The 22,038-nt window shown below is 37.4% G+C and overlaps 1 protein-coding gene across 1 annotated transcript in view; it reads left to right on the forward strand.

Annotated features, from left to right (window-relative positions):
* The window catches only part of DLG2 (discs large MAGUK scaffold protein 2), a 2,066,337-nt gene that overhangs the window by 1,867,890 nt on the left and 176,409 nt on the right, over positions 1-22,038 (forward strand).

Consider the following 22,038-nt stretch of genomic DNA (forward strand, 5'->3'; position numbering starts at 1 on the left):
ACAATACAAAAATAAATGGAAGCCTATGTATATCTGCTCTTTCAAGTACCTAGATTATTACTCAGAACCTTCTAATATTATCATTATATTAAAAACAAGTGCAGGAAAGCATTGAAAGCTCCAGTGTACTGAAATATTAGCAAGTATTTTAATTTCAGTTCATTTTATAGCAAGAATATTCAGCACAACACAACAGGAACTATTTAACAAAGCCCGGACGGACAGGGTTCACTTTTGCAAGCCTGTCTGCCTGGGATCTCAGAAAGTGGTCAGAAATACGCTGCGCGCATTTATCATTGCACAAGCGTCTGTTTTCAGAAGATTCTGAAGCAGGGATCTGATGAAGGTTCTCCAAAGCTTTATAAACGGCTTGATAAATAGAGCCCATGCATTTTGCTGCATATAAATTTAATTAGTATGTAATTCTTTGATTGTTGTGACAGACTTTTTAAAGGATTTTATCAGGTGAATTTCTGGAAACAAATACTAAAACAAAACAACTTAACTGGCTATATTATTTATATGTAGTGAATTTATGTGTTTGGTATTAGATGGGGGAATGTTTCAGCACATTTGTTAAAGGTAACCGATTTTGACCACATTAGTTGAGTAAAGCCAAAATTAGACAATAGTTTGGACAGGACTTGCAATTTAAAGAAACAGTTTATTCAAAACAATATTTGTTCCCAATAAAGTTTCTAGCCTTAGGTCCAAGCTATAGATAAGCTGTGTAAACACAGCCAGCAGAAGAAATTACACTCCCAGTGGGGTAGAGAAGAGATGATGTAATAAAATATTAATTTTCCATTGTTGTCTCTAAATATTGGTAATTGGTTTATGCAAAGATATAAGATAAAAAAGCAGGTATATGTACACAATGTGATAAAGTAATGATATCTAATTATACCTACAAGCTCAACCCATTTTATTAGGTTGTGGCTTCAAAACACAAAATCGGCTAATTCTTATACACAAATAAACCTTAAAAATCTAATTCTCATACATTTTATACTCTGCAACTGGTATAATAAAGTAATTTGCAACACATTAAGGGAAAAACAATTTTACAGTATACTGTCCCTTTAAAGAGACATGAAACAGATTTTTTTTTCCTGATTCAGATATCTTATTTGTTGCAATTGTTTTCAATCACCAAACTCCACTAACCAGTTGCCTTTGTTTGTTGAGCCAATCTGGGCTTGAGTCTGCAGACAACATGGTCAAAATATTAGAATTATATGTATTGTTTTTGAGTTATCAGTCAAATTCAATCAAGGTTATCCTTGAGAAGTCAGCAGGGTGCAGTTCAAGTTCTGAGAATTAGAACATCCGTAATTTTCAAAGCTAAATTGCATGAAAGGGGGCAAAATAAATAACGAAAGTCCATTGTAAAGTTGTTTCATTACCCATAACTAAACATATTAACATAATTATATTAAAATCTCCAGGTGTTTACTCTCCATTTAAGGAAGAGCTGTGGAGTTCTGAACCTACCTCATTTAAAGGGGCATTAAACTGCAGAATAGTAACTACTCACCATGTTATTGGATTTTATCCTGTTGCTGCAGCTCTTTACAAATCAGTTCTTCTGTTTTAATAGTTTAAAGGTGCCAGATACTGAAGCTCCGCCTCTCGGGGGGCGGCCATCTTGGAGCTCAGGTATTCTCATAGCCTGTTAAAGTATGTGCACACAGATCAGTAATATTGCCTATTTGTTACAGTATGATATGTTTTATGTAACTGTAAAGCTGTAAAAAATGTAAAGCTCCTATTGTGTATCTGTGTATTATGCACCCTAACCTGAAGCACATTATAAAAAAGTAGGAAATATTACTGATCTGTCACAGGCTGTGAGAATATCTGAGCTCCAAGATGGCAGCCAATCCTTTTTTTTCCCTTCTTCTTCTTATGGACTAAAATGGTTTTTAAAGCAATAACAACAAACAAAGGATATACATTTTTCTTTTTGTTTCAGCATGGAAACAATGTTAATATGAATTATATTTCCTTTTATTGTTTCCTTTTCAATGTTTTATAGCCCACTTTAATAGCCAAGGAGTTAAAGTGACAGTAAAGTCAAATTATGTTTCAAATAGCTCTCCAATTTATTTTCAAATCTTCTGTTTTCTGTTGATATTGTTTGTTGTAAAATCATACATAAGTAGGATCAGGAGCATCGTTGCACTGCTGGGAGCTAGCTGGTGATTGGTAGCTGCACATATTCCTTTTGTCATTGACTCTTCCGATGTGTTCAGCTAGCTCCCAGTAGTGCATTGCTGCTCTAGACCTAAGCTAGGTTTACTCTTTAACAGAGAATACAAATAAAACTATACAAGTTTGACAAAAGAAGTAAATTGGAGAGTAATTTAAAATGGCATACTCTGAATCTTAACAGTTGAATCTTGACTTTACTTTCTCTGTAAAGCACTATGTGGTAGATTTAAAAAGGGACGAATGGCCCTTGTTCCCCTTGTTTCCGTGTGAGCCTTCAGGAAACAGCGGTCTTCAATCTGCCCAATCCAATACGATTGGGTTGATTGACACCCCCTATTGGCCGCAAATCTGCAGGGGGTGGCATTGCACAAGCAGTTCACAAGAACTGCTTGTGCAATGATAAATGCCGACTGCATATGCTGTCGGCATTTATCGATGTGCGGCGGACATGATATGCTACATCGTATCATGTCCGCTCGCACAATGATAAATCGGCCCCTATATGTTTATCATAATTAAAAAAAAAGGATTAGAATGTTAATAATAATAATAATAATAATAATATATACACTGTAAATTCATTTGACTTCAAATTAATGAATCACAAAAACAAATATTGCTGAGAGTAAGTCATAGCCAACTACCCATATGTATACAAAATGGTTTAGCATATATTGAATTATATTCTCTAATTCCCTTCAATATTATTCCATCTTCCTTTCATTTCATTACTTATTACAACATATTGGAAATAATGTAATTGCAAGAAAACAATCTGTTCCATCTCATTTGGAAATAATAACATTTTGCTGAGTCCTCTCATTTACATTTTGCTTAAGTGTTTATCCTCTTAGGCTACAAATCATCATATACAACTTTAACAAATTTCTCAGCAAAACTAGAAACAAAAAAAAACATATTATTTGTCCATTGTTTGTCATTTTTTTCATATTCTAGTATTTTTCTTATTAGCTATGATATAAAAAGCTATATATACTATAAAAGTTGGATTTTATGAGACTTCGATTTTTTTCCTTATTCATAAAAAGGATTACAAAGCTCTCAATAGATTCTCATTTTGCAGGATTGCCATGAAAGTTCTGCTGTTCCACCTGAGATTTCCCTTATGCTATTTATTGTCCCAATTTCACAAACTAAACTCACCATGGATCATCCCAACAATGAAATGTCAGCCATGCCCACAACTACCTCAGCTCATCCCCAAACCTCCTTGCCAAAGACATACACCACCCCCTCACTCCTCCTACAGACCATTACCGCATGTGCTTGACACTATTATTCAACACTCCGAGGCCCAGGTTTAGACTTTCAGATTTTGGTAGATATGAGTTTCTAAAAATATCCTCCACTCTTATGTTTGATTTTTAATATGATATCAAAATATTTATTAACTTATTAAAATAAGCTCTGATTTTTTGTTAGTTTGCTCAAATGCAGCTACAACTGAAGCAAAATAATGTAGTTATTTTATTGGTTTAAACTAGGAAATGTTGAGTCATACCACCATCTAGTATTTAGAGTTTGCAATAACTATTTTAAAACTGCCCATGCTTTCACATATTGATCTAATGATGTGAAACAAATAGTTCTTCAGAGAAGATTTAATGGACTGGTGAATCTGTTCTAATTTATACTCCTTAAGAGGATTGATCTACAAACTATGGACTTCCTCTATGGCTTTAGCCTAGAGCAATTACTTCACACATGTTAAGAATTTAATTCCAATTAAGCAGAAAGAACCAGGGTTATAAAGCTATAAAGGCAGACAGAAATATTGTTGACTGGAATCTGTGATGGTATAAAACAAACACACAGAAGGGCGCCTCGTAGTGTAATAAAGTACAGATGGTGTACAAATATGTGATAACAGATGTTCAGGTACTCACAAGTGTGGCAGCACTCACTCGTGCTTAGTAGTGCATACTGGAATCTCACAGTGTACCAGCTCACTGTTCTTTTCCCACAGGTCTCAGTCTAGGCTGTAGTCTCCAAACCGCAAACAAACATGGACAGGCTCTCAGTCAAGTGATAAGTTTTAAAATTACTTTTATTAAAACAATGGGCTTTAAAAGCACAGTGTATACATATATCACTGTGTATTAAAATGCAACTAGTTTCTAGTTTGTTTTATACCATCACAGATTCCAGTTAACCTCTTCTATTTGGGAAGGAGCTGCCGTGAATTCAAGAATAAAAGACCATTGGAAGCAAGTCCAAATGGACAACACTTTTTTCAGTGATTGATTCACCTATGGACTGATAAGTTATATCATTTTGTATATTTTATCACACTATATATACACTATATTTTTGTTGTATTTTGTAATCTGTTGACATTATAGGAGTGATCTAGCACTATATATATATTCTGTGTATATTAGCGCCCCCTTGAGTGGTGACAGAATATTGTCATCAGGTTGGTTACATTGATAGAAATATTGTTGATTCTGTGATACTAGACAATGTGTATAAAATAAGCCTCTATTTGTATAAATAGAGGGTGCCATCATACCTCTCAACCATCATGGATCTTCAGGAGTTGTTACAAATTGGGAGGTTTTCTCACTGCCTCTTCTGCAGCTTCCTCCATCAGGACAAATCACATTTTCCTCGGACTGCCCTGTCTCCATCAACAATATGCCATTAGTCTGGCCCACATTGCCCACATTCTGCCCCACTAACAACACACCCACACCTGACCCTCCTGGTGCCATTCTAACCACCAAACACCAGTGGGACACTGCCCACATATCCCCCCACCTACCTTTTCCAGACAGCCTCTAGTAAATGTTCAAAGTTACTAATTTCCATGTTTTTGTACTGTTTGATTGGGAAGTTAAACTCGTGCATATACATCAGGTTTTGTGTGTTACCATTGTTTTACCTTTATTTTTCTTATGTTCTTTAGGTGAATATATTTCCCTTTTAGTTATGATAGATGTCAATGAAGATTTTCATACAAAAACAAAACTATATTATGATCTTCAGGACTTGTTATCAAGGCAAAAAACATTCTTACTGCCTGGTAGCTATTTACATTTTATTGATTAGAAAAAAGAAATAAGTTGTATTCACAGATTCTAAGGCTTTAAGGTGTAGGATCATGTGAGTGAGTCTACAGCCACTAATTTAGAAAGCATTTCCTAATTTTTAACCTCATACGTGGTGGCAATAAATCACCCTGAACAATTGAGTTTGAGACAATTGACAGACCCTGCTCTTACAGCAAAGGCTGTGGGAGAGTAGATGACAGGATAGCATAACACAAATCAGGCAATATTTTGCCATACAATGTTGCATTTCAAATGGAATTGTCAGGCGGATAAATTCACTATTTGTCCACCTGCAGCCTTGAGAAATCTACCCCTTAATTTAATTTCAGGCTAAAACTGTTATGTAACAACATCATAGCTGCTCAGGTTAGCTCAATTTCCTCTTACAATTAGGGAAAGGTTATGTCTCATGCACACATATCACCATATGATCACTGTGTGCCCCCCTCTATCTCTGAAATAAGTTTAAAACTCTAACTGGCCACTGCAACCCATGAACAAGAGAACCGCCATTGCAGTGAACTGCCTTTTATTTATAATGGAATGTGATGAGTTAATTGAACTGAAATTGTGTCATGTGATGAGGGGCTTTATAAGCTCCATGTTGGTGGCTGTATGTTATGGTCTATATGATTACGGCATGCTATAAAGCCAAAACGCGTCAGCCTTTTCTGTGATTATATATTTTAATATGGAGAGATAACATTTGCTTTATTCTTAGTAATGGTGCCTGGTACATACTTGTTTAATCCTAGTGTGTTTGTGTAGTGTGTACTATTTGAGTTGTATATGTGTTTTTGTATGTGTAGAGTGTAGCTGTCTAACCTACCAAGGCTCATTTTCTCTCAATCATATTTTTTCAGTTACTCACTTACTTTCTCATACTTATACAGTGCTACAGAAATTTGCAAGCTATATAAATAAATAATAATGATATGAAAATTCACTCACTCGAAACATAACATACTCTCTGTAAGTTATCGATGTTGAGATCTTGCAGAAGCTGGTATTAATTTATTGTAGACATGAAATGTGGGGAATATTTGTTTTTTTTTTAAATACACCTGGTTTGTATTTCCACCCTTTATCAGTTTGACTTGGTGTTTCTCCAGCCAATCCAATATTGTACAGTTGTAGTAAGTGTGTTTCTAGTTATTGTGCAGGCTGCGAGTACAGGCCTTTTACAAACAAAACATAAAATATAAGAGGTTTAAAATTTGGCCATGTACTGTGTGTTTTATATCACAGGATAAAGCCTGTGACTTATAAAACTCAAATTCCTCTACACTATCCCCAAACTTACATGAAAAGTTGGGGGTGATAGTTGATCTCATATTTTGGCTAAGGATGTAATCTCACCTGTAGTGATGTCGCAAACCTAAAATTTTGCGTTCGCGAACGGCGAACGTGAACGTCCACAATTGTTCGCAAACCAGCGAACCGGGCAAACTGCCATTGACTTCAATGGGCAGGCAAATTTTAAAACCCACAGGGACTCTTTCTGGCCACAATAGTGATGGAAAAGTTGTTTCAAGGGGACTAACACCTGGACTCTGGCATGCCGGAGGGGGATCCATGGCAAAACTCCCACGAAAAATTACATAGTTGATGCAGAGTCTGGTTTTAAGCCATAAAGGGCCTAAATCACCTAACATTCCTAAATTGTTTGGAATAATGTGGGTTATGAGTGGTGCCACTAACTTGGCAAGTGGGCCTGGCACACACGCTGGCAGGCAGGCAACTTCAATTAGATTACACTAACAGACTGATGTTTCACAGTCAAAATAGTTTTTTTTTTTAAATATTTACACTATTGTTATAACAAATATGATTGGTGGCACTAGTTGGAAAGTGGACCTGGCACACACGCTGGCAGGCAGGCAGGCAACTGCAATTCAATTGCACTAGCAGACTGATGATTCACAGTCAAAAAAGTTTTGATTTTAAATATTTTCAAAACTATTATAACATATATGATTGGTGGCAATAGTTGGCAGCAAGTGGGCCTGGCACACACGCTGGCAGGCAGGAAACTTCAATTAGATTACACTAGCAGACTGATCTTTCACAGTCAAAAAATATTTTTTTTGTAATTTTTACACTACTGTTATAACAAATATGATTGGTGGCACTAGTTGGCAAGTCAATTCAATTGCACTAGCAGACTGATGATTCACAGTCAAAAAAGTTTTAATTTTAAACATTAACACTACTGTAATAACAAATATGATTGGTGGCACTAGTTGGCAAGTGGGCCTGGCACACACACTGGCAGGCAGGCAGGCAACTGCAATTCAATTGCACTAGCAGACTGATGATTCACAGTCAAAAAAGTTTTTATTTTAAATATATACACTACTGTAATAACAAATATGATTGGTGGCACTAGTTGGAAAGTGGGCCTGGCACACACGCTGGCAGACAGGCAACTGCAATTAAATAACAATAGAAGACTGATGTAAAAATTACAGTAATGTTACAACAGATAGGAGTGATGGCACTCAATATAGAAGTAGGCACAGTATGTGCTGGCAGCCTGACACACAGGCTGGCACTAGTGGCAGGCTGGCCTGGCAACTAAAATTAAATAACACTAGAAGACTAATGTAAAATTATTATTTTTACAAAATTTAAAATAATGTTACACCAGATAGGAGTGGTGGACTGGCACTGAGGATGGAAGTAGGCACAGTATATGATGGCAGCCTGACACACAGTGTCACACAGTGACACACAGCCTGGCAACTAACATTAAATAACACTAGAAGAGGACTGATGTAAAAAAAATGTATTAAAATTTTACACTAATGTTACACCAGATATAAGTGGTGGAAAAAAGAGCTAGTAATCACACTATATGATGTGGGCCTGACACACAGGCCTGATGGAAAATGAAATTAGATTACACTAGCAAAATGATGTAAAAGTTTTTTTTTTTAAATTTACAATAATGTTAAGCAGATATGAGTGGTGGCTGGCACAGCAATTAAGCACAATATATGCTGTGTGAGACTGACACACAGGCCTGATAGAAAATGAAATTAGATTACACTAGCAAAATGAATTAAAAGTTTTTTGGTTTAAATTTACACTAATGTTAAGCACATATGAGTGGTGGCTGGCACAGAGCAATTAACCACAGTATATGCTGTGTGAGCCCGAGACACAGGCCTGATAGAAAATGAAATTAGATTACACTAGCAAAATGATTTCAAAATTTTTTTAATTTTTTTTTTACAATAATGTTAAGCAGATATGAGTGGTGGCTGCTGGCACAGAGCAATTAACCACAGTATATGCTGTGTAAGCCTGACACACAGGCCTGATAGGAAATGAAATTAGATTACACTAGCAAAATGATTTAAAAGTTTTGTTGTTAAGCAGATATGAGTGGTGGCTGGCACAGAGCAATTAACCAAAAGACTGAAAAAAACTGAAGTTCTAGCCCTAAAAAGGGCTTTTTGGGGTGCTGTCCTTACAGCAGAGATTAGATGAGTCCTTCAGGACTGTACTGGACACTAAATACACTAGTCTAGCTATTTATTTCCCTATAATGTCAGCAGCAGCAACACTAAACCTCCTCTCACTAAGAAAGCAAGATCGTAATGAATCTAAAATGGCTGCTGCCCAGAAGCTGGGAGGGTCTGTGAGGGAGTGTCTGCTGCTGATTGGCTGAAATGTGTCATCAGGCTGTGAGATACAAGGTCAAAGTTTACTCAATGATAAAGAATAGGGGGCGAATCGAACATCGCATACGTTCGCCCGCAGCGGCGAACGCGAACAAGCTATGTTCGCCGGGAACTGTTCTCCGGCGAACTGTTCGCAACATCACTACTCACCTGCCAATGTCACAGCAAACCCTGAAGGTGAGTCCACCTCGAATCAGTTAAATATGTGCATTTAATGGACTTTTCATTACAATCATATTGAGTCTATAGTTTTTAAAGTGTAGTAGCCTCCAATTTCTCTTCTAATTCATTGTCCCCAGACATTTTCTCAGTTTTCCTTTCCATGACAGGCAGTATAAACAGTATTCAGTTCGAATTATTGACTTCCTAGTTTAATGTCATTTACTTTAAAGTCAGATGTACTTTTAATTGATAACAGTGTTTGGAGATGTGGTCCTCGTAACAGGGAATGAGTTCTGCAATCCCCAAGGCTTTTATGTTTCTCTATGCTGCTTTTTTCCCTGTTAACTGTACAGTAAAGAAAGGAAAATCCTGCTTGGTGCTAAGCAAAAATAATTTATTGCACTTTGTATTCTCATTTTATGTCACTTCTTTTTTTTACTGTTTATTTGGTTATTTAATATTTTTTTCTGTGAAATGCTAATATAAATATTTTAAACATTGAAGGACATTAAACTCCTTTTGCTTTTGGGTAATTATATGCTTGTCCCTCTTCCCTAGGAGGGCAAAAACGTAATTCAGTAACCCGTAAAAAGTAGACAAATAAGTACTACAATGTTTTTTTTATTTTCCCTAATTAAACAATTTGGGTCAGATTACAAGTGGAGCATTATTTGAGGGCTAACTTTGCTAGGAGTAATTTTTTTGCGTGGGTCGGGTAGCACTCGTATTACAGCTGAAAGTAAAAAGTTAGAATGCTAACCTGAAGTTAGATTATTGCGCTTGAAAACCTATTCCCCCATAGAAGTTAATGGAGCAAAGAAATGGAAAAAACCACCCAATTTCACATTCCAATGTTCTTCACATAGCAGAATCAGAGCCGTCTTTAACACAGGGCAAAAGGGGCAGCTGCCCAGGGCCCTGTCTTTGTTGAGGGGCCCAAGAGTCCTAAATTCATGCCAGACTGCTGATGTCATGTGATATGGGGGACACACACAGTCAGTCCTAATACTGTCACAGTCAAAAGTTCTCTGCTTATATTTATTTGTGAGAAACTGTGCCAGACCGTGCCGGTGTCATGTGACATGCCAAGCTAGTGCAATTTGCTGTTTTAGATGTGCACTGTGCAGCAATGAATGCTAAGCCCTAACTCGACATCCAGCCAATCCCACTGCATCAGAAAAGGTCCTGCTGGGGTTACCACTGTTACCAGGTAACTGCACTGGTGGTGGGGATTATTTCTGGGTAGGGCTGACTGTAGGCGCATGCAGCAGAAAGCTGGAGCAGCAGGCACGTGAGGATTTGAGCATCTGTGCAGCTGCACACACTGCTCTCTTCAGTCTTGAGGCTGTGTGACTCATCTCACACTGTATCCATGCAGCTTCTGGCAGACAGCATCCAGTCTGCTGGTCCCCTTAGCCCTGCTCTTTCTGCTGTGGCCCTAAGATCAACTAACTAAAGTTTGTTAGGGAAACAGTGCTTTGTAGAAAGGTGTCAGTGGGAAGAATAAGTGAGTTCACACACGCCCCTCCCCCATGCAGCATTGTCTAGTGCAGGGTGAGAGGGAACTTGTTCCTAGCAAAGAAGGGACATGTGCTGCTGTGGCTGATGTATGGTGTCACGCTGATGCTTCACACATTAAGGTAAGGTTTATTTTTATAGGGTTTTTATTTTCTCTCTGTCTCAGATTTTACAGCTTACCATAGTAGTTTTGCTGTTCCAGTCAGTAAACTTATATTTGTCTGCACCTCCATGCTTCCTCCTCAGTCTTTACCTTGCTTTGCTCCCGTTGGCTGCCCTAAATCTCTTTAACCAGCTAACCTCACACCAGAATCACATTCAACAGCATATTAAATCTATCCACAGTGGAGGAATTTATATATTTATTTACTTATTAGTACTGCTTAGGTCCAGTTTAACATATTGCAATTTTTTTAAAATGATTAGCCCAGCAGAAGATGATCCACTGCTGCGCTAATAATTTAAAAACAATTCTAAAATAAATTGATTTAGATGTTTTTTGGGATGTTGGGGTGGAGAGCGAAATTGCATGGAGGGCCCCAAGAAAATGTTTGCCCAGGGTCCAGTCAATATTATAGACGGCCCTGAGCAGAATATGTTCTGTTCATTCTTAAATACATATTTCTACATATATCTGATAGTATTCAGGTACAATATATACCTATATATTATATATATCTATTTATAAATACATAGGACATATTCTGCTATGTGCAGAACAATGGATTGGGGAATATTTACAGTAAATACACAGTATAACACTTTATTAAATAAGAATATTGCATAAATATGCTTTTACATGTTTTCATCTAATTGACTACAAAGGGCTCCATTGCACTTATATATATGTTTATATGTGTGTACATATGTGTTTATATATATATATATATATATATATATATAGATATATATATATATAAATACCTAAATAAATATGTTCAGGTATACACACACACACACACATATATATATATATATATATATATGCTTTCATACATATACATATTTCGAGATTTATATGTATGTATCTCTTAAAGCCCTTTGCCTGCTTTTTTTTATAACACTTGAGACCTCATATCTTTATCATAATTTTTTTAAAATAATTTTTAATAGATGGTGTTATTATGGGTGCAACTATATTTTGTAATGTATGTTGTGACACTTTTTTGTTCCGTTAACCAGATCTCTGAGGACACACTATCTCAACAAGTATTAACTTCCATTGCACTCAAGCGATCACGTTTACTTTCAAGTTGTAATACGAATGAAAAACCCAAAATGCACAAACACCGGCAATAAACCCATGGTTATGCGCTCCAACTCGTAATCAGGCACTTTATGTGGATCACATTTTAAATTGCCATTATGTTGAGAATTTTTTTTATCACTACAGACCTGGCAAATCTAACGGCTAGAGTTCTGCGTTAGCCGTCAAAAGCAGCGTTAAGGGGTCCTAATGCTGCTTTTGGCCGGCCGCTGGTATTTAGAGTCAGCCAGGAAAGGATCTAATGCTCACTTCCTTACCGCGACTCCAGGCTACCGCTGATGCCCTTACGCCAATTGCGTATCCTATCTTTTCTATGGGATCTGCCTAACGCCGGTATTTGGAGTCTTGGAAGAAGTGAGCGGTAGACCCTCTACCGGCAAGACTCCAGCGGCAAAAAAAAGTCAGTAGTTAAGAGCTTTATGGGCTAACGCCGGAATATAAAGTTCTTAACTACTGTGCTATAAAGTACACTAACACCCATAAACTACCTATGTACCCCTAAACCGAGGCCCCCCCACATCGCCGCCACTATAATAAAAAATTTTAACCCCTAATCTGCCGACTGGACACCGCCGCCAGCTACAATATACCTATGAACCCCTAATCTACTGCCCCTAACATCGCCGACACCTACATTATATTTATTACCCCTAATCTGCCCCCCCCCAATGTGGCCGCAAGCTAATTACAAGTATTAACTCCTAATCTGCCGACCGGGCCTCGCCGCCACTATAATAAATGTATTAACTCTTAACCTCTGCACTCCCGCCTCGCAAACACTATAATAAATTTTATTAACCCCTAATCTGCCCTCCCTAACACCTACCTACAATTATTAACCCCTAATCTCCCACCCGCAACGTCGCCGCTAATATAATAAAGTTATTAACCCCTAAACCTAAGTCTAACCCTAACACCCCCTAACATAAATATAATTTAAATTAAACAAAATAATATTCCTATTATTAAATAAATTAATCCTATTTAAAACTAAATACTTACCTATAAAATAAACCCTAAGATAGCTACAATATAACTAATAATTACATTGTAGCTATTTTAGGATTTATATTTATTTTACAGGCAACTTTGTATTTATTTAAACTTGGTACAATAGCTATTAAATAGTTATTAACTATTTAATAGCTACCTAGTTAAAATAATTAAAAAATTACCTGTAAAATAAATCCTAACCTAAATTACAATTAAACCTAACACTACACTATCATTAAATTATTTAAATAAATTACCTACAATTAGCTAAACTAAAATACAATTAAATAAACTAAACTATATTACACAAACAAACAAACACTAAATTACAAAAAATAAAAAAATATTACAATAATTTTAATCTAATTACACCTAATCTAAGCCCCTAATAAAATAAAAAAGCCCTCCAAAATAAAAAAAAATTCCCTACCCTATTCTAAATTACAAAAGTAATCAGCTCTATTACCAGCCCTTAAAAGGGCTTTTTTGCGGGACATTGCCCCAAAGTAATCAGCTCTTTTACCTGTAAAAGAAAATACAATACCCCCCAACATTACAACCCACCACCCACATACCCCTATTCTAACCCACCCAAACCCCCCTTAAAAAACTATCACTAATCCCCTGAAGATCTCCCTACCTTGAGTTGTCTTCACTCAGCCGAGCCGAAGTCTTCATCCAATCCAGGCGATGTGGTCCTCCATCCGGGAGAAGTCTTGATCCAAGCGGCAAAGAAGAGGTCCTCCATCCGGGCTAAGTCTTGATCCAAGCAGCAAAGAAGAGGTCTTCCATGCGGGCGATGTCTTCTTCCAAGCGTCATCTTTTGTATTCCGGATTCATCTTCATCCCGCCGACGCGGAACATCCTCCTTCCCCGATGTACTAACAACGAATGAAGGTTCCTTTAGGGGACGGCATCCAAGATGGCGTCCCTTGAATTCCGATTGGCTGATAGGATTCTATCAGCCAATCGGAATTAAGGTAGGAAAAATCTGATTGGCTGATTCAATCAGCCAATCAGATTGAGCGTGCATTCTATTGGCTGATCGGAACAGCCAATAGAATGCAAGCTCAATCTGATTGGCTGATTGGATCAGCCAATCGGATTGAACTTCAATCTGATTGGCTGATTGAATCAGCCAATCAGATTTTTCCTACCTTAATTCCGATTGGCTGATAGAATCCTATCAGCCAATCGGAATTCGAGGGACGCCATCTTGGATGACGTCCCTTAAAGGAACCTTCAATCGTTGTTAGTCCGTCGGGGAAGGAGGATGTTCCGCGTCGGCGGGATGACATCCAGAAGACAGAAGATAGAAGATGCTGCTTGGAAGAAGACATCGCCCGGATGGAAGACCTCTTCTTTGCCGCTTGGATCAAGACTTCGCCCGGATGGAGGACCTCTTCTTTGCCGCTTGGATCAAGACTTCTACCGGATGGAGGACCACATCGCCCAGGTTGGATGAAGACTTCGGCTCGGCTGAGTGAAGACGACTCAAGGTAGGGAGATCTTCAGGGGGTTAGTGATTTTTTTTTTTTAAATAATAAATTTTTATTGAGGTTCTTTTCAAAACAAACAATCGTTAATTGTCAACACATAATAAAAAGAAGAATAAATTGTTACAGAGTAAGCTGCCAAAACAAGGTCGTATAGGTATATATAACAGTTAAATGACAAATTACCCATTAGATATAAGCAATAAACTCTGCTCAAACCTTATACCTACTATAAGATAGAAGCGTCCATTTGTAGACCGCAAAGGTACGGTAACATAGTAGAAAGCAGGTAAGCAGTGATGTGACAGGGCCACGCGTGGGCCCCTGTTGGAGAACCTCTATTTTATGTTTTTTTAAGACTATGTTTAGGATATATTTAAATAAAGCTCACAAGAAAATAGCTTCAAGGAAAAGCAAAAGTTGAAATATGTGAGCAGCAAAGTAAGTTGAGAATATTAGATACAAGCTAGTGGAAAAGTATGTAGCAACATATGCTAAGCCTATGGTAAAATCTGTTAAGGATATGTTTTTTTTCTTTTTTTCTTTCATCCCCTTTTCTTTAAATAAAAAAAATACAGTTTTATTATATTCCTATTTCCTTCTGGTTATTTAACGATTGTACATATTGATTTGACCGTAAGGCAGGGAGTGGGGCCCCAGGCGAGAGAAAAAGAGGGAGAAAAAAAGGAGAAAGAGGGGGGAGAGAAAAAAAAAAAAAAAAAAAAAGGGGGGAAGGTTCTTTCCTCCTCCTATAAGTAGGGTGGAATATGCAATTATAGGGTAGTAGCAGAGAGATAGAAACTTCTGTTACCAGCATCCTAATAAAACTAATTCTGAATGTCTAACAGGGGGTTAGTGATTTTTTAAGGGGGGTTTGGGTGGGTTAGAATAGGGGTATGTAGGTGGTGGGTTGTAATGTTGGGGGGGTATTGTATTTTCTTTTACAGGTAAAAGAGCTGATTACTTTGGGACAATGCCCCGCAAAAAGCCCTTTTAAGGGCTGGTAATAGAGCTGATTACTTTTGTAATTTAGAATAGGGTAGGCATTTTTTTTATTTTGGGAGGCTTTTTTATTTTATTAGGGGGCTTAGATTAGGTGTAATTAGATTAAAATTATTGTAATATTTTTTTTATTTTTTGCAATTTAGTGGGGGGTTTTTGTAATATAGTTTAGTTTATTTAATTGTATTTTAGTTTAGCTAATTGTAGGTAATTTACTTAATTAATTTAATGATAGTGTAGTGTTAGGTTTAATTGTAACTTAGGTTAGGATTTATTTTACAGGTAATTTTGTAATTATTTTAACTAGGTAGCTATTAAATAGTTATTAACTATTTAATAGCTATTGTACCTAGTTAAAATAAATACAAAGTTGCCTGTAAAATAAATATAAATCCTAAAATAGCTACAATGTAATTATTAGTTATATTGTAGCTATCTTAGGGTTTATTTTATAGGTAAATATTTAGTTTTAAATAGGATTAATTTATTTAATAATACGAATATTATTTCGTTTAATTTAAATTATATTTATGTTAGGGGGGTGTTAGGGTTAGACTTAGGTTTAGGGGTTAATAACTTTATTATAGTAGCGGCGACATTGCGGGCAGGAGATTAGGGGTTAATAATTGTAGGTAGGTGGTGGCGATGTTAGGGAGGGCAGATTAGGTGTTAATTAAATTTATTATAGTGTTTGCGAGACGGGAGTGCGGCGGTTTAGGGGTTAATACATTTATTATAGTGGCGGCAAGGTCTGGTCGGCAGATTAGGGGTTAATACTTGTAGTTAGGTTGCGGCGGCGTTGGGGGGGGGCAGATTAGGGGTTAATAAATATAATATAGGTGTCGGCAATGTTAGGGGCAGCAGATTAGGGGTTCATAGGGATAATGTAGGTGGCGGCGGTGTCCGGTCGGCAAATTAGGGGTTAATAATAAAATGCAGGTGTCAGCGATAGCGGGGGCGGCAGATTAGGGGTTAATAAGTGTAAGATTAGGGGTGTTTAGACTCAGGGTTCATGTTAGGGTGTTAGGTGTAGACTTAGAAAGTGTTTCCCCATAGGAAAAAATGGGGCTGCGTTAGGAGCTGAACGCTGCTTTTTTGCAGGTGTTAGGTTTTTTTCCAGCCCGAACTGCCCCATTGTTTCCTATGGGGATATCGTGCACGAGCACGTTTTTCCAGCTTGCCGCTACCGTAAGCAACGCTGGTATTGAGTGTTGAAGTGGAGCTAAATTATGCTCAACGCTCCCTTTTCTGTGCCTAACGCAGCCCCTCAGACAACTCTAAATACCAGCGTTGTCTTAAGGGTGCGCTGGGAAAAAAAGCAGCGTTAGCTACGCGGGTCTTTACCGACAAAACTCTAAATGCTGGTGCAACGTCGCCCCCTGCAGACTCGCGGCCAATGGGCCGCCAGAAGGGGGGTGTCAATCAACCCAATCGTACTCGATTGGGTTGATTTCCGGCGATGTCTGTCCACCTGCTCAGAGCAGGTGGACAGGTTATGGAGCAGCGGTCTTTGTGACTGCTGCCTCATAACTGCTGTTTCTGGCGAGCCTGCAGGCTTGCCAGAAACACAGGGCATCATGCTCCATTCAGAGCTTGATAGATAGGCCCCTTTATATCAGCTCTAGGGGTTCTACATTTATTTTCTCTCTCCCCTGTGAAATTCTGTATCCCAGAGAGCTTAATTACTTTCTATGGAAAGCATCTCTCATCTCTCTGCAACTTCCAGGTTCTGCCTTTTTTCTTATATAATTCACTAATTCAGCCCCTATGAATTCTGCACTATAATTTCTCTCTAGATTAGAGAAACTTTGCTTATCAGGCCAATATAAAGTAATGAAGCTTTCTGGGAAACTGAAGCTGTAAATTTTTCAGTTTTATTTTTCAAATAGAAGAGATACAAAGTTCAAATGTAATTTGTAAAAGATACACATAAAACTACAGTATGACCCTTATTTGTTAAAGCTACATAGCAACTGTGAAAGCATAATCAGAATGTGTCTAATCACAATCCTAAATACAATTATGTATACAAAATAAAATAAAAATAGAAAGTGCAAAGTTTAAATGTAATAAGACTTATGGCCAGATTACGAGTGAAGCGCAAGTGATAAGAGGTTTATCACGGGTGTTTGCGCTCGTCTGGCTTTTCGCTTGTATTACGAGTTGAAAGTAAATGTGATCACTTGAGTGCAATTGTGATTTACGCTAGAATAATTACTGTGACTTCAGAGCTCTAGTTAACTGTTTTGGGAAACTAAAAAGTTGCACAAAACAAACAAAAAATACAATACAAATTACAGTTACACTCATCATAACACTATCTAATAAAATGTATTAAAAAAAATATTGCACAAAAAAGTTATAAGGGCTCAAAGATATGAGATCTCAGGTGTTAGAGAAAAAAAGGCAGGCAAAGGGCATTAACATAGAGATACATATATGTCTAAAGATGTATATGTATGTATGTATATATATATATATATATATGTGTGTGTGTGTACATATGTATTTATGTATTTATAGGTGTATATATGTATTTACAGACATATATAAACACATAAATACATAGGTATACATATATAGACATATATATATATATATATATATATATATATATATATATATATATATATATATATATATATATATATATATATATATATATATATATATATATATATATATACAGGGAGTGCAGAATTATTAGGCAAGTTGTATTTTTGAGGATTAATTTTATTATTGAACAACAACCATGTTCTCAATGAACCCAAAAAACTCATTAATATCAAAGCTGAATAGTTTTGGAAGTAGTTTTTAGTTTGTTTTTAGTTATAGCTATTTTAGGGGGATATCTGTGTGCGCAGGTGACTATTACTGTGCATAATTATTAGGCAACTTAACAAAAAAACAAATATATACCCATTTCAATTATTTATTTTTACCAGTGAAACCAATATAACATCTCAACATTCACAAATATACATTTCTGACATTCAAAAACAAAACAAAAACAAATCAGTGACCAATATAGCCACCTTTCTTTGCAAGGACACTCAAAAGCCTGCCATCCATGGATTCTGTCAGTGTTTTGATCTGTTCACCATCAACATTGCGTGCAGCAGCAACCACAGCCTCCCAGACACTGTTCAGAGAGGTGTACTGTTTTCCCTCCTTGTAAATCTCACATTTGATGATGGACCACAGGTTCTCAATGGGGTTCAGATCAGGTGAACAAGGAGGCCATGTCATTAGATTTTCTTCTTTTATACCCTTTCTTGCCAGCCACGCTGTGGAGTACTTGGACGCGTGTGATGGAGCATTGTCCTGCATGAAAATCATGTTTTTCTTGAAGGATGCAGACTTCTTCCTGTACCACTGCTTGAAGAAGGTGTCTTCCAGAAACTGGCAGTAGGACTGGGAGTTGAGCTTGACTCCATCCTCAACCCGAAAAGGCCCCACAAGCTCATCTTTGATGATACCAGCCCAAACCAGTACTCCACCTCCACCTTGCTGGCGTCTGAGTCGGACTGGAGCTCTCTGCCCTTTACCAATCCAGCCACTGGCCCATCCATCTGGCCCATCAAGACTCACTCTCATTTCATCAGTCCATAAAACCTTAGAAAAATCAGTCTTCAGATATTTCTTGGCCCAGTCTTGACGTTTCAGCTTGTGTGTCTTGTTCAGTGGTGGTCGTCTTTCAGCCTTTCTTACCTTGGCCATGTCTCTGAGTATTGCACACCTTGTGCTTTTGGGCACTCCAGTGATGTTGCAGCTCTGAAATATGGCCAAACTGGTGGCAAGTGGCATCTTGGCAGCTGCACGCTTGACTTTTCTCAGTTCATGGGCAGTTATTTTGCGCCTTGGTTTTTCCACACGCTTCTTGCGACCCTGTTGACTATTTTGAATGAAACGCTTGATAGTTCGATGATCACGCTTCAGAAGCTTTGCAATTTTAAGAGTGCTGCATCCCTCTGCAATATATCTCACTATTTTTGACTTTTCTGAGCCTGTCAAGTCCTTCTTTTGACCCATTTTGCCAAAGGAAAGGAAGTTGCCTAATAATTATGCACACCTGATATAGGGTGTTGATGTCATTAGACCACACCCCTTCTCATTACAGAGATGCACATCACCTAATATGCTTAATTGGTAGTAGGCTTTCGAGCCTATACAGCTTGGAGTAAGACAACATGCATAAAGAGGATGATGTGGTCAAAATACTCATTTGCCTAATAATTCTGCACACAGTATATATATATATATATATATATATATATATATATATATATATATATATATATATATATATATATATATACAGTATCTCACAAAAGTGAGAACACCCCTCACTTTTTGTAAATATTTTATTATATCTTTTCATGTGACAACACTGAAGAAATGACACTTTGCTACAATGTAAAGTAGTGAGTGTACAGCCAGTATAACAGTGTAAATTTGCTGTCCCCTCAAACTAACTCAACACACAGCCATTAATGTCTAAACCGTTGGCAACAAAAGTGAGTTAACCCCTAAGTGGATATTTCCAAATTGGGCCCAATTATCCATTTTCCCTCCCCGGTGTCATGTTACTCGTTAGTGTTACAAAGTCTAAGCTGTGAATAGGGAGCAGGTGTGTTAAATTTGGTGTTATAGCTCTCACACTCTCTCATACTGGTCACTGGAAGTTCAACATGGCACCTCATGGCAAAGAACTCTCTTAGGATCTGAAAAAAGAATTGTTGCTCTACATAAAGATGGCCTAGGCTATAAGAAGATTGGCAAAACCCTGAAACTGAGCTGCAGCACGGTGGGTAAGACCATACAGCGGTTTCACAGGAAATATAAAATACAAAGCATAAAGTGTAAATGCAACAGAACTACCATGTCATGCTGTGCTATATTGCTCTGGGCTTGTCTCTCCTTCGCATACAGAAAAACAGAGAATGCACCTTGTGAAGTGTAGCAGAATCTGCCTTTTAATAATTTCACTAGGGATCTCACAGTGCTGGAAGATTTTAGATCATCTCACCTCAGCAGAGAGTTTTAGATCATCAGGCCCCAAGCATGAAAAGTAGTGCTGGGCACAGCAGAAGAGAAGTATTGTATATGAAAGTAAAATAATTACGGAGATATTTGATGTGGAAATGAAAGGTTTTTTTTGTAGCTGTGGCAAAGCATGTGTACATTCTAGTGATATCACATTAAAGTATTTGGTAGGTTTGGGATTGTTAATAGTATTTGAAAAAGTAAATGGATTTAATTGGAGTTTCAAGACAAATACCCAGTTTAGGGCCAGATTTTATATATTTATATATATATAAAAAATGAAAAGTTGAAAGCACTCACTGGACTGTAGACAGCAATGTAAATGAAATATACTTTATTGTGACGTTTCGGGACCAACAGCGTCCCTTCTTCTGACAAGCAACAAGTGAAAAAAACAAACATTTAAAGACCCATAAACCACTCCCCTCGGTGACCTACCAATCAAAATGTGCCGTGTGCAAAAGCAAATGAGCCGTGTGCAAAACCGGCATCAATCTCTGTAATTAGATTCAAATCCATACTAACATAGTGAAAAATATATAAAACTGTAAATACATATGAATACAAATATACCTCTGTGTGTGTGTAGTGCTAATGTGTCTAGAACTGTATCCGATCTTATACATGCTCAATAATATCCGTGGTGCACTTATACTAATAAAAAAGACAATAAAAACCAGATAGGTGGACATCACACCCCCCCGCTGTGTGATAGGCTTGACGAATTCATCTAACAAAACCCCGCCTGCATCAACATCGCAGGCCAACTGAATAAGCAAAGGATGTCAGCAAATGACCTGATTGGCTATATAAGCACGTCCTCTGTGATGCATAGGGGCGTGTAATACTTCATTTATATATAATAAATCAACACCTATAAAGACAACAGACACTTAACCCGTTATCTATATCTGTCTGTATCGTCAACAAACTAACTGTCCATAGCATTGCTGAAACCGCTGGTCCGAAGATTGCCATGGCTACCAGAGCAAACAGATCCCCATACACAAATGCGGCCGGGTAGCAGCGTGACTAACATTCAAATCTGCAGCGTAACCAAACACACTCAATATCCCTTCATACCTCCAAATGTCAACACTCAAGGTCCCATTATGACCGCAACCAGAAGTCATCAATCGGCTTGATTCACTATCAAACCGCTCGCCGCGATCGCCATTATCCAATACCGAGGTTGCTATGGCAACATGTATACAAAACTCAAACCACGATTGTGGCTGCACATTGTTCCAAGTGAGGAAGCGTTAGCGTACTGGGGGCCCAACCCAACCATAAAAAAGGACGGCTATGCTGATCGCCATATGTCAGTGTGTCCACCTATATACAGAGTAAAAATAAAATAGAAGAAAAAAAATAGAAGAAAAAAATATTTTTTTAAATAGAAGAAAAAATAGAAGAAAAAAATTAATAATTAATGCACGCGCTCAGGTCAATCAGACAGCAAACCTGTCCTCTTATTCATGGAATATTGCCCAATATTACTATTGTTAAGTAACATGGCATGAATACAAATCTATATCCTAAACCCATATCTCAGACAAACAAAACAAAAACGAATA

The sequence above is a fragment of the Bombina bombina genome, chromosome 3 (genome assembly GCF_027579735.1).
Source record: "Bombina bombina isolate aBomBom1 chromosome 3, aBomBom1.pri, whole genome shotgun sequence".
In the NCBI taxonomy this organism is placed as follows: domain Eukaryota; kingdom Metazoa; phylum Chordata; class Amphibia; order Anura; family Bombinatoridae; genus Bombina; species Bombina bombina.